This window comes from Epinephelus moara, chromosome 8, assembly GCF_006386435.1.
Source record: "Epinephelus moara isolate mb chromosome 8, YSFRI_EMoa_1.0, whole genome shotgun sequence".
NCBI lineage: Eukaryota > Metazoa > Chordata > Actinopteri > Perciformes > Serranidae > Epinephelus > Epinephelus moara.
The window spans coordinates 708,041-718,283 of record NC_065513.1 but is presented as its reverse complement, the minus strand read 5'-3'; the positions used below and the strand labels follow the sequence as shown (position 1 = coordinate 718,283).

Genomic DNA, 10,243 nt, shown 5'->3' with positions numbered 1-10,243 from the left:
AACTCCCTCTAGTGGAAAGAGGAAGTGATACAAAATGTGAAGTATGTCATTCCAGCACTGTATCAAGGATATGCCAAGTTACTCCTGCATGCGATGTCTAACTTTGACAGAAATGATCCGACGCGCCAGAAGGCATCCTGCCAGCCCCCCCGAGTTGCGTGAAGGTGCGAGGGCCCATTCATCGCTGCTTGCAGCTTTAATTATTATTATTATTCTGCGCATATAATCCCCAATTTGGCCCCTTTCCCAAATCCAAAAACTCACTAAATATGGCACACGCGTTAGGTCTGGCGAAGAATTTTATAATCTATTGTCGTCCTGAATTTCCACCACTAGGTGGCGCTATAATCAAGGACAGTGCATTTTGGGTCATAACTCCCATATACTTTGTCGCACATTCAAAAACCTTATATCCACGCATGCAGTGAATTGTGCTGAATCTTGTGATATAGGCCACGCCCATTTCCTACAATTTTTCTATCGCAAATTCGCAAAATGTCGCAAACCTACTTTTTCGAACTCCTCCCAGGCAATTTCACCAATTGGCATGAAACTTTGCACACAACATCTGTGGACCCTCCCGACAAAAAGTTATTAAAAGAATTTTGATATTCCAAACAATACTCAAGTTATTAAATAACAACTTCCTGCAGATTTCGTTGTAAAAAGGAAGTGCTGCATTTCTCGACATTTGTGTCACCGAATGACATGAAACTCAGTTTACTACTTCCCCATGAGCCCCTGAGGCTCTGTGCAAAATGTCAGGCGATGACCACAAGGTGGTGCTCTTTAAATTGAAGTATTTTATATCTCAACATCGGTTGGGCGGATTGTCATGAAACTTGGTATAATTATTGTCAATGCCCTCCTGAGGATATCTGACAAAGGACTAACCAATCGCCACTAGGTGGCGCTCTGGTGGCCGTCTAATTTAATATTTGGCACTGTGCCAACACCATAACACTCATGGAAATAAAATTGATAGGGGTGGTATAGACTGGACCCTGTAACTCACACACCAAAAATGACCAGCAGGTGGCGCTATTTTCAATGCAAAAGCGTTTTTGGCTAGTAACTCCCACATAATATGTCGCACATTGTTAAACCTTCTATTTACCTGTTCTCTGAATTCAGCTGAATTGTGTGGTGTAAGCCACGCCCACTTTCGCGGTAACTTTCCATTCACTAAATCGCGACAAATGAATAACGTACTTTTTCGAACTCCTCCTAGGCGATTTGACTGATTTGCACCAAACTTTTCATGTAGCATCTGTCAACCCTCCTGACAAAAAGTTATTAAAAGAATTTTGTTTGCCCAAAATATAAAACAACAAATTCCTGCACATTGTCGGATTACCACAATACTTTTGCTGATTGTGTTCCATGGCCCGATGAGAGTTTGTGCAAAATTCGGTGCAAATCGGCCAATAGGTGGCGTTCTGGTGGCAGTCTAATTAGTGTGAATGGAAGTAAATTGGAAAATCTTCAAATCCTCTTCAAAACTCATCGACTTTCAACCTCTTCTTGTCCCTCATACTTTGAGCTAGAGACACCATGTCAACTTTTAAAGAGTCAGAAGACCTTGAACGCATTAACTGTACATAATTATCTATCTTTATCTTTATTTCGACCATGACCAATATTCTTTTGTTTATGAACACTGGTAGATAACTATCTTGACACCAGATGGTCTTTGGCTGCTGTGACGCTACCGTCATATAAACAAGAGACCGCACATGCGCAGTTGCACACTCTCAGCTGATTGTAAACAGATAAGATGGCGACAAGACGCAACTTCAGTGTTCATTTAAAGCTAGACGTTTTGAAATATTCCGAACAAATGTCGGGGGAATACGCCGCGGGGCATATGACTCCCGGTATGCAGAGGACGGCAACAAGACCTTCACAAAAGGAGGGAACATGAGAGCAGCTGACAAAAGCAAGATAATGGCTTACCGTCTCCAGGTCCAGTAATTTCGTCTTTGGTTGGTGTCATGACTGCCCAGTACCTGGACAACCGAACCGTGGCGGATACAAGTATGTGGCGTGTCAGAGGAGAAACGAGCCCTTAACATTTCTCTTTGTGTTACTGTGCATTCACACCAAAAGCGTCATGAGCGTCATAAGCGGCCGGCAGCCATTCATTTTCAATGTACGCTTGCTACGAAGGGCGTCAGGGGCGTCGGCTGCAGCGAGCGACCGCGAGCAGCGCGATGCCAGCGACCAGAGCGTCAAGCTGAAGTTGAGAGAAGCTGAACTTTATGCAAATGAGCAGCGCCGCCGCCGAAGCAGCAGCCAATTGCAGACCGGGATTCAAGTCGAAGGAGGGAGAAATTGAAACAGAGAAGAGAAGAGAGAAGAAGAAGAGAGAAAACAGAGAAGAAGAAAGAGGAAAATGGAGGAAAAACTTATAAGTACAGTTGCAGCTTTCCCAGTCTTATCCACCTTATTTTCAAACACGGAAGTAACTAGTGATCAGCTTCTGTTTTTTTGTGCGTGACTTCCGGTCAGCCGCTTTCCCTCATGCTTTCCCTTACCGGAGTTAACGGTGCAAGCTAATTTTTTTTTCAATTTTCAGTTGTTTATGTTAGTCAATCAGTTAGTTAGTTAGTTAGTTAGTTAGTCTGTGTATTTTGTATAGATAACTGCCCACGTTTCCGTTATAACGGAAATTTATTCCCTTTAAACGCCAATAAATTGCACGTCAATCATAAACTATGAACCAAAAAAGCACAATCTATCCCAAGTGAGACAAACTGCTTGATCCCCGTCTCCAGTGTACCAGCAGAGAACCTGCAGAACCTAATCAGCGAAAAAACACACCGAGCTAAGCCTCTCTACCTGAGCAGCTGAAGCTGCGGCTCGCACCCTCGACACACAGACGGTGCTTCTGCATGCCAGCCAAACGTGTGCGCAAATGTGAGAAATAAATATGTGAGGTGTACGCTACTTTTCTATCTTTTTTCCCTTTTCTTTCTTTCTTTCTGTCAGCGACATACACTCCTAACACAGGACGGGTTGTTTTAATTGACTGAGTTGATCATTAAGCCATAGTGATGCGCTGATCGGCTCTGATAGCACCCGAATCAGCATGTACGCATCGACCATCCAGCCGTTACAACATCATTGAGCTAGCAAAGCAGTTTTGTGTTGCTATGTGTGGTATTTATTCAGTTTTGGGAAATCACGATGTCTAGAAAGCATCAGTGGCTGCAGCTGACAGGGACAGCTAACGTTAACACTAGCAGCAAAGCTAACATCAGGATCGTCATCCGTTAAAAGCCTCCCGTTGTCGGATACGACATGAAACTACTCCAATTAGCTCAATCATGTTGTAACTAAGACATCCGCTGGAGAAAATATTTTTTTCACGGGCCACTTTGTGAGTTTAGTGAGTTATTACAGACACGGCTAACGGCTAACAGCTAACGGTTAGCCCAGCTAATCTACGATAACCATGTTATTAATTACACACAGAGAAAATACTAATGTTTGTTCAGTCATTGTGTTTATAGACTTTACAAACATCAGATTAGTCTAAACGGTGATATAATGACGTGAAAAATGTGATATATACATATATATATATATAGCTAAACTCAGCAAGGTAAACAACAAGGCGATTCCCATTTACACAGTGGTAAGAGTGCTGGACCGGAAGTGTCGCACAAAAAAACTGAAGCTGGCTGCGTTCTGTTTTGCCTCCGTGTTTCCCTGAAAAATAAGGTGGATATGATGTGTCTTTATTCATATACAGAGACATCCAAAAAAAGAATGATGCCTGGAAACAGGTGTCTGATATTGTTGGCATATCTGGTAAGTAAAGGCACATATATAACTGTAGATCCATGTAAATAAATACAAACCACAAGCTAGGTGAACAGGTAACTTAGGCTAACTACAAAGGACATAATGATTATGATTAACTATTTATTACAATATATAATAAATAATATAATTTACTATTTGTTTTTCCAATAAATCAGCTTGACACAATGTCTGGTTGGTGCTTGTGCATTATGTATATTAATATGTTGCTCAATGTTTGGCGGTGACAGATTGTCAAAACAGATTTCCCTATGGGAAAATAAAGGCTATCTATCTTGACAGATTGTCAAAACAGATTTCCCTATGGGAAAATAAAGGCTATCTATCTAAAAATACACAGAGGGAGAGGTGTTGATTTTTCTGTCTGTTATGTATAGTTGAGGATTGTAGGAAAAGATGGAAGAGCTTGAGGGACACATACAGAAGGGAGAGAAAGAAGGAAAAGGACAGGCACAGGAGTGGAAGTGAGGCTTCAGGCCAACGCCCATGGCGCTACACCCAAGTGATGAGCTTCCTCAATCCTTTCATGGAGGAAAGGGCCACGAGCAGCAATATGCCTGCTGCCAGCCAGAGCAGTCAGGAGCAGGGAGAGTTCTCTGCAGCCAGCCAGGTCACAGAGCCCAGTCAGATGGAGGAGGAGATAACCCTTTACCTGGAGCCTGTACCCCCTGACCCAGAAACACCCACACCCACACTCACACCTACACCCACACCCACGCCCACACCCATAACCATACCCACTCCCACACCCACACCGACACCCACACCATCTACCTCCAGAGAGAGGTTCAGGCCATGGAAGAGGGCACATGAGAGTACCCTCTCCCCATTTGAGAGGCAGCTGATGGGTGCCATGGAAAAGGCTGTGAGCCAGGCAGCACCAGCAGCACCCCCTGACCCAGACAGACTATTCTTCGAGGGTCTTCTCCCTGACCTCAAGGCCCTGTCAGCTCGAAGGAAGGCAGACGTGAAATTTCAAATTCACAGACTGATTTTTGAGGCAACCTGCCAACAGGCAGAAGAACAAGAGGGCTAATTTGGGATTTTGGACACATTTTTTTTTGTCAGGGAAATTGTTCTTTGTTTTTGTTAATATTATATGAATCAAATTTAGCAATTTGCAACATCCAGTGTTTTAAAAAGCCAGTTATTTTTTGAGTTTAGTTTGCCTCCCATTTCTACCATATCCTGTTCCTTGCATAAATTGTCTTAATTATTCTGTTTACAATGACTTTTATACTCAATGTGACGTTTAAAATACCATTGAGCCATTTCAACACAAATGTTTTGTGATTTCAATTTTATTTTTTTTTTCATTTTATGATGTTTTTTTGTTTTATTTTTTAACAATGAATATGATCGATTAGCTTTTAACAGTATGCATGCTTCAGATGCCTTCTGGACCAAAAGGTAAATAGATTTGTTAATATGATGTTATTAGATTGACAAGATTAATTCAATTAATTCAAGAGAGGGTTAAAAATGTGACTACATATAAAATTTAGTTACTACAATCAACAGAGGGCCAATATTTGGAATAAAAAATAATGACACTTGGAATAAGACTCTGTCTTCAGTAATAATAATGATAAACTTGAAAAAAAAATTGAAAATTGAATTTCCCCTCGGGGATTAATAAAGTATATAAAATTAAAATTAAATTAAAATTAAATTAAATTAAATTAAATTAAATTAAAAATTAAAATTAAAAATTAAAAAAAATTAANTGGCCGCTGCCAGCAGCTACCAGCGCCTGCTATGCTGGCAGTGCAGAGCGATTCCAGCGACCAGAGCGCCCGCTGGCGATTTTGAATCTTTTGGTGGGAACGCACAGTTAGGTAACGTTAACGGCGTTAGGCTGACCAAACGTCCTCTTTTGCCCGGACATGTCCACTTTTCGCGTCCCATCCGGGGCGTCCGGGTTTTTTTAATAAACTGATAATGTCCGGTTTTCCGTGTGTTTGTGTGTGTGTTAGAGTGCGGCACGGCCGCATATTTCTGTTCGAAGCCGAACCGAGCCCGACATTATTTATAACCAAAGCACTGAGTTTGTGCCACACAGTTGTTACGGTTACAGGCTCTTTAACCCTATGGGCCCGAACGACGCATAGTCCGTCCAAATTCCCACCTGTTCTTCTCTGTGGATTTTCTCCGCGACCGCACGTCATAACAAAAAGCCACGCATATCACGTCAAACAGTGATATCATAGCTTTCCGACAAGACCAAGCACTTGACGGTTGTCCAATGTTTTCACAGCGAAAAAAAATGATAAAGTTACACTGAAATTATGTATAACAGAGCTTTCATACAGCTCTGCACACACATTACTTTTGGATGAATTACTCGCGAATGCAGCATCGCACAGAAATGCCACGCATATCACATGAACGCACAGGAGCAGAGCTTTCCAATGATACCACACATCATTGTGCTGTCATCCCAAGATGCTATAAATACAGATTAATTGTCTACAAAATAAAAAGCTGAAGAATTTCTTTACAATCCATTATACAGATCTTGTTATCAGTCACTTCATATAGTGAGGAATATCGTATCTTCCCTCATGAAAAAACACTACTGAATCACTACTCATCACTACTACTAAATACCTACACAAAAACTACTGTTTCACTACTTGATTGCTATTGAGCTGTGTAGTGATTTGTGTAGTGATTTGAATAGTAATGAGTAATGTATTGGGTGATTTCACTACTGATCACTACTGACAATTACTACATGATGCCTATTCAAATCTCTGCACAATTGCTACTTAATCACTTCTGTCTCACTATTGGATTTTGGGAAATTACTATATAATCACTACTCATTTCTTCACATTTATTATTGAATAACTACACAATGCTTACACGTTTACTGCTGTATGCCTTCACAATCCCTATGGAATTACTACATCCTGCGTATGTAGTGTTTTATCACTACTCATCACTATTGAATTACTTTTTATTTTTATTTCTACACAAACCCTTTTGAATTACTATTGAAACTGTACATGATTATCACTTAATCACTTCTGTCTCACTATTGGATTTTGGGAAATTACTATATAATCACTACTCATTCCTTCACATTTATCATTGAATTACTACACAATGCTTACACATTTACTGCTGTATGCCTTCACAATCCCTATGGAATTACTACATCCTTCTGCATATGTAGTGTTTTATCACTACTCATCACTATTGAATTACTTTTTATTTCTACACAAACCCTTTTGAATTACTACTGAAACCCTACATGATTACCACTTAATTACTTTTGTCTTACTATTAAGCAATGACTACATATAAACAACTCATTCCTTGACTTTTACTCTTAAATTACAACATTCTTACAATTTCTGATGATGAAACTGTCCCATTCATTACCATTTACCAGTTCAGTATCATGGTTCAGTTAGTATTCAGGTGAGACGTGAAACCAGGGTGTAAAATATCATACAATTTTATTGCAAATTATTACATACATTAATTACATTACATATTTGATCAGGAACATGTCTTGTGCCATTGAATGCACTTAAAAGAACAGCTAGACTACCCCCAAGGAACCCTCCTCCAACCAGAACTACGGAGTTGTCTCTTCGAACTTGTCATAACCAGACACCTGACTATCCTCTGTGACACACAAACAGTATCTCTATGGGCTTCTTCGGGTGTCTTGTGAATGCACTTAAGAACAGCTAGACTACCCCCTAGGAACTACCCCAACACACACAAAAAGACCAGTTGGTTCACAAAAAAAAGGACTAGGACCCGCGCAAGCGTAATCCTATGTGATATTACACGAGCGTAATCCATATACAATATGAATGAAACACTCTCGCAAGGCCACTGGAGCTCCATCCACCTGACAGACATGTAGATTATTTCTAACACTTGTCATTTTCTTAGATAAAGCACACAAACTATCACTGTTATGTAAATATCATGGTTAAACATACCACATGATGAACCACTCGTCTCTGTGATGAACCAGAGCCATGCTCATGTTCAGAGTGGTTCCTCTGTAATGACAAAAAAAAAAAAAAAAAGTGGATCAATTCACAACCTTATTTTTATTTCATGAAACATATTTACAAAGTTCAGTCTCTTACCTTCCTGCCCGACTGTACAGACGTCCACTCAGGAGGGGGGGCCCGTGGAACTACAACCTCCCCCACCACAATCACACGTGGAACCACCTTTGGCAGAGGCTTGGGAGACACCGGGCGCGACACCTGTGGCTTAGGTGCTGGTATCTCCAGGTGCTGTTTGGTGGCAGCCAACAGCGACTCCACGAGGATAGGCATCCCCATGTCGTCACTGGGGTGCACCTACAAACACAAAACAATGACAAAAAAAAATTTAAATATTATTTTGAAAAATGTGACTTTTACTGTCAAACATACTGTGTTGAATAATTTTCTATTTATGATATGAAAATAATATATTCTACTTACACCATCACAGCACCACAGCTTGCGGTTGTTCAGGGGGAAGCGGTCAGCGTGGTGAAAATATTTCACACCTTAAAAAAAAAAGGAACAAGAAAAGAAACACAGTTTTTGAAAAACACATTTTAAAAAGGCAATGTCAACTTTCTTATTAGAAAACCATAACGGGTATAATATTAGAAATTATATAATTCTCATAAGCCTTCATAAAACTGTTTAGAACCATGTATCATTATTTTCAAACATACCGAGACGTGTTGACACGCGGTGAAATTCCTGCCGGAAAAACTCTTGGATATCCCCCGGGACTGTCAAGTGTGGGACAAGGTCCCAGCGAAGACCTAAACAAAATAATAATGGTTAATGACAAAATCATATGCCTCCTTGCTTAGGCGTCTTGCTGGCCGTCAGGTTGTTCCTAGGGGCCATGACACAGACAGCATCAGAGATCCGAGGAAGAACAGCATTTTAATCCTCAGTCCTGAGCTAGTCAGCGCACGCCCCTGGAGTGGACATGACGCCAAAGGTGTAGCAATCCTCTGGCATCAGCACAATCCCATCTGCAAGGGAGTGCAGATGGGACGCCCCTACAAGAAGAACAAGCTGGAACAAAAGACAGGATTTCTTTTAGGCTGAAAACACACAACTAAAACTTCTAATCATCAGTGAAATCTTCATGAATTGTACATACCGTCTTGCCTGGGACCTCAACTGGAATGACCAATTTATGCTGGCGCCCAGTGTGCTCAGAAATTGACCGTTTGTGCACTTTGTAGCACCACCCTGTGCCACAAGCTGTTGATGAACATAAAATGGTTTAAAAAAAAAAAAAAGAGACCAAATTCAAAGTTCAAGCACTTCAACACAATATGTGAACTTTTCAAGACTATAAAAATACACAAAGTTAGGAGTTTAACTCAGTCATACAGCAAGGATATACATGAAAAGTTGATTTCAAGAAGGCACGCCACATACATGCACCAGCGTCACTGGAGGCCAACTGTCGCTCCGCCATCCTCCACTTAGCCGCCTCAGAGCGACGGTAGGACTTGCCACGGGGCATCTAAAAGTATAAAGACCCAGTTATTAAGCATATTAAAATCAAACTGATAATTTACTAATGATTTGACATTGACAGCAGCTGACACAAACACACACACACACACACACACACAACTGATACACTTTTTTGATTGACAAGGCCAAACAGTTTCACGACCACACTGCATTCTAACTTCTTCTTCAAATACTGTCTACTTGTATTATTAAATCAATTATGTCCACAAACACATAAAGCTTTTATTACATTGGAACATGCTTTGTTAAACACAGTAGGCTATATCACAGAGCACTGGACAAATGTAATTCATTTTCAGACATTAAACATGAGAAGATTATTTCAATTGGACATTCTCATTTCCCAGAGAACTCAGCTTAAGCATTAATGAGTGTTACAAGCCAGTAATATGAAGTTATTTACGTGTTTTGCGGTTAATTATAACGTGGATCTGTTCATCCCTGCATGCGGAGGCAAACAGGCAGATGAACTTCGTTTCCTGCTAGATTGAGTGCGACTCATTCATCCAAACTTTGCAAACATGGTCGGGATTTGTAGAGGACATATGTACGTTGTTCACTATAAAATGTAGTTACTATAAATAAAAGCATCTCTGTGCAGAGAGGGAAATATGAAAAAAATGCTCCGTTCGACACCCCTCTCCCCTAAGTTACAACACATCACTCTCTGGCCGAGTCAGAGAACAACGGCGGCTAACTAGCCGCTACGCTAACTACCCGCTAAGTTACGCTAGCTTACTAAGATAAGCTAATGGCAAAACATTGCAATTTAATCACTGAATATTCCACAGTTTAAAAACAACCAGTGTGAGCTGACGCAACACCTAAAATACCGCACTCTCCTGCTGAGTCGAAGGATGCTGGGGGCTAAGTAAGTCCTA

General features: G+C 40.7%; 1 protein-coding gene across 2 annotated transcripts in view; it reads right to left on the bottom strand.

Moving 5' to 3' along the window:
- Positions 1–7,278: 7,278 nt before the first annotated feature.
- Positions 7,279–10,243, bottom strand: part of LOC126393912 (retrovirus-related Pol polyprotein from transposon 412) — an 11,555-nt gene continuing 8,590 nt past the window's right edge. The window contains exons 2-7 of one of the 2 annotated variants that reach the window (XR_007570315.1): positions 9,261–10,186; positions 8,977–9,080; positions 8,534–8,626; positions 8,292–8,359; positions 7,947–8,165; positions 7,279–7,856 (exon numbers count right to left, since the gene is read on the bottom strand). The gene's annotated coding sequence lies outside the window, so the exon portion shown is untranslated. The remainder of the gene's footprint in view (positions 7,857–7,946; positions 8,166–8,291; positions 8,360–8,533; positions 8,627–8,976; positions 9,081–9,260; positions 10,187–10,243) is intronic. The other variant, XM_050050349.1, reaches the window with a different exon arrangement.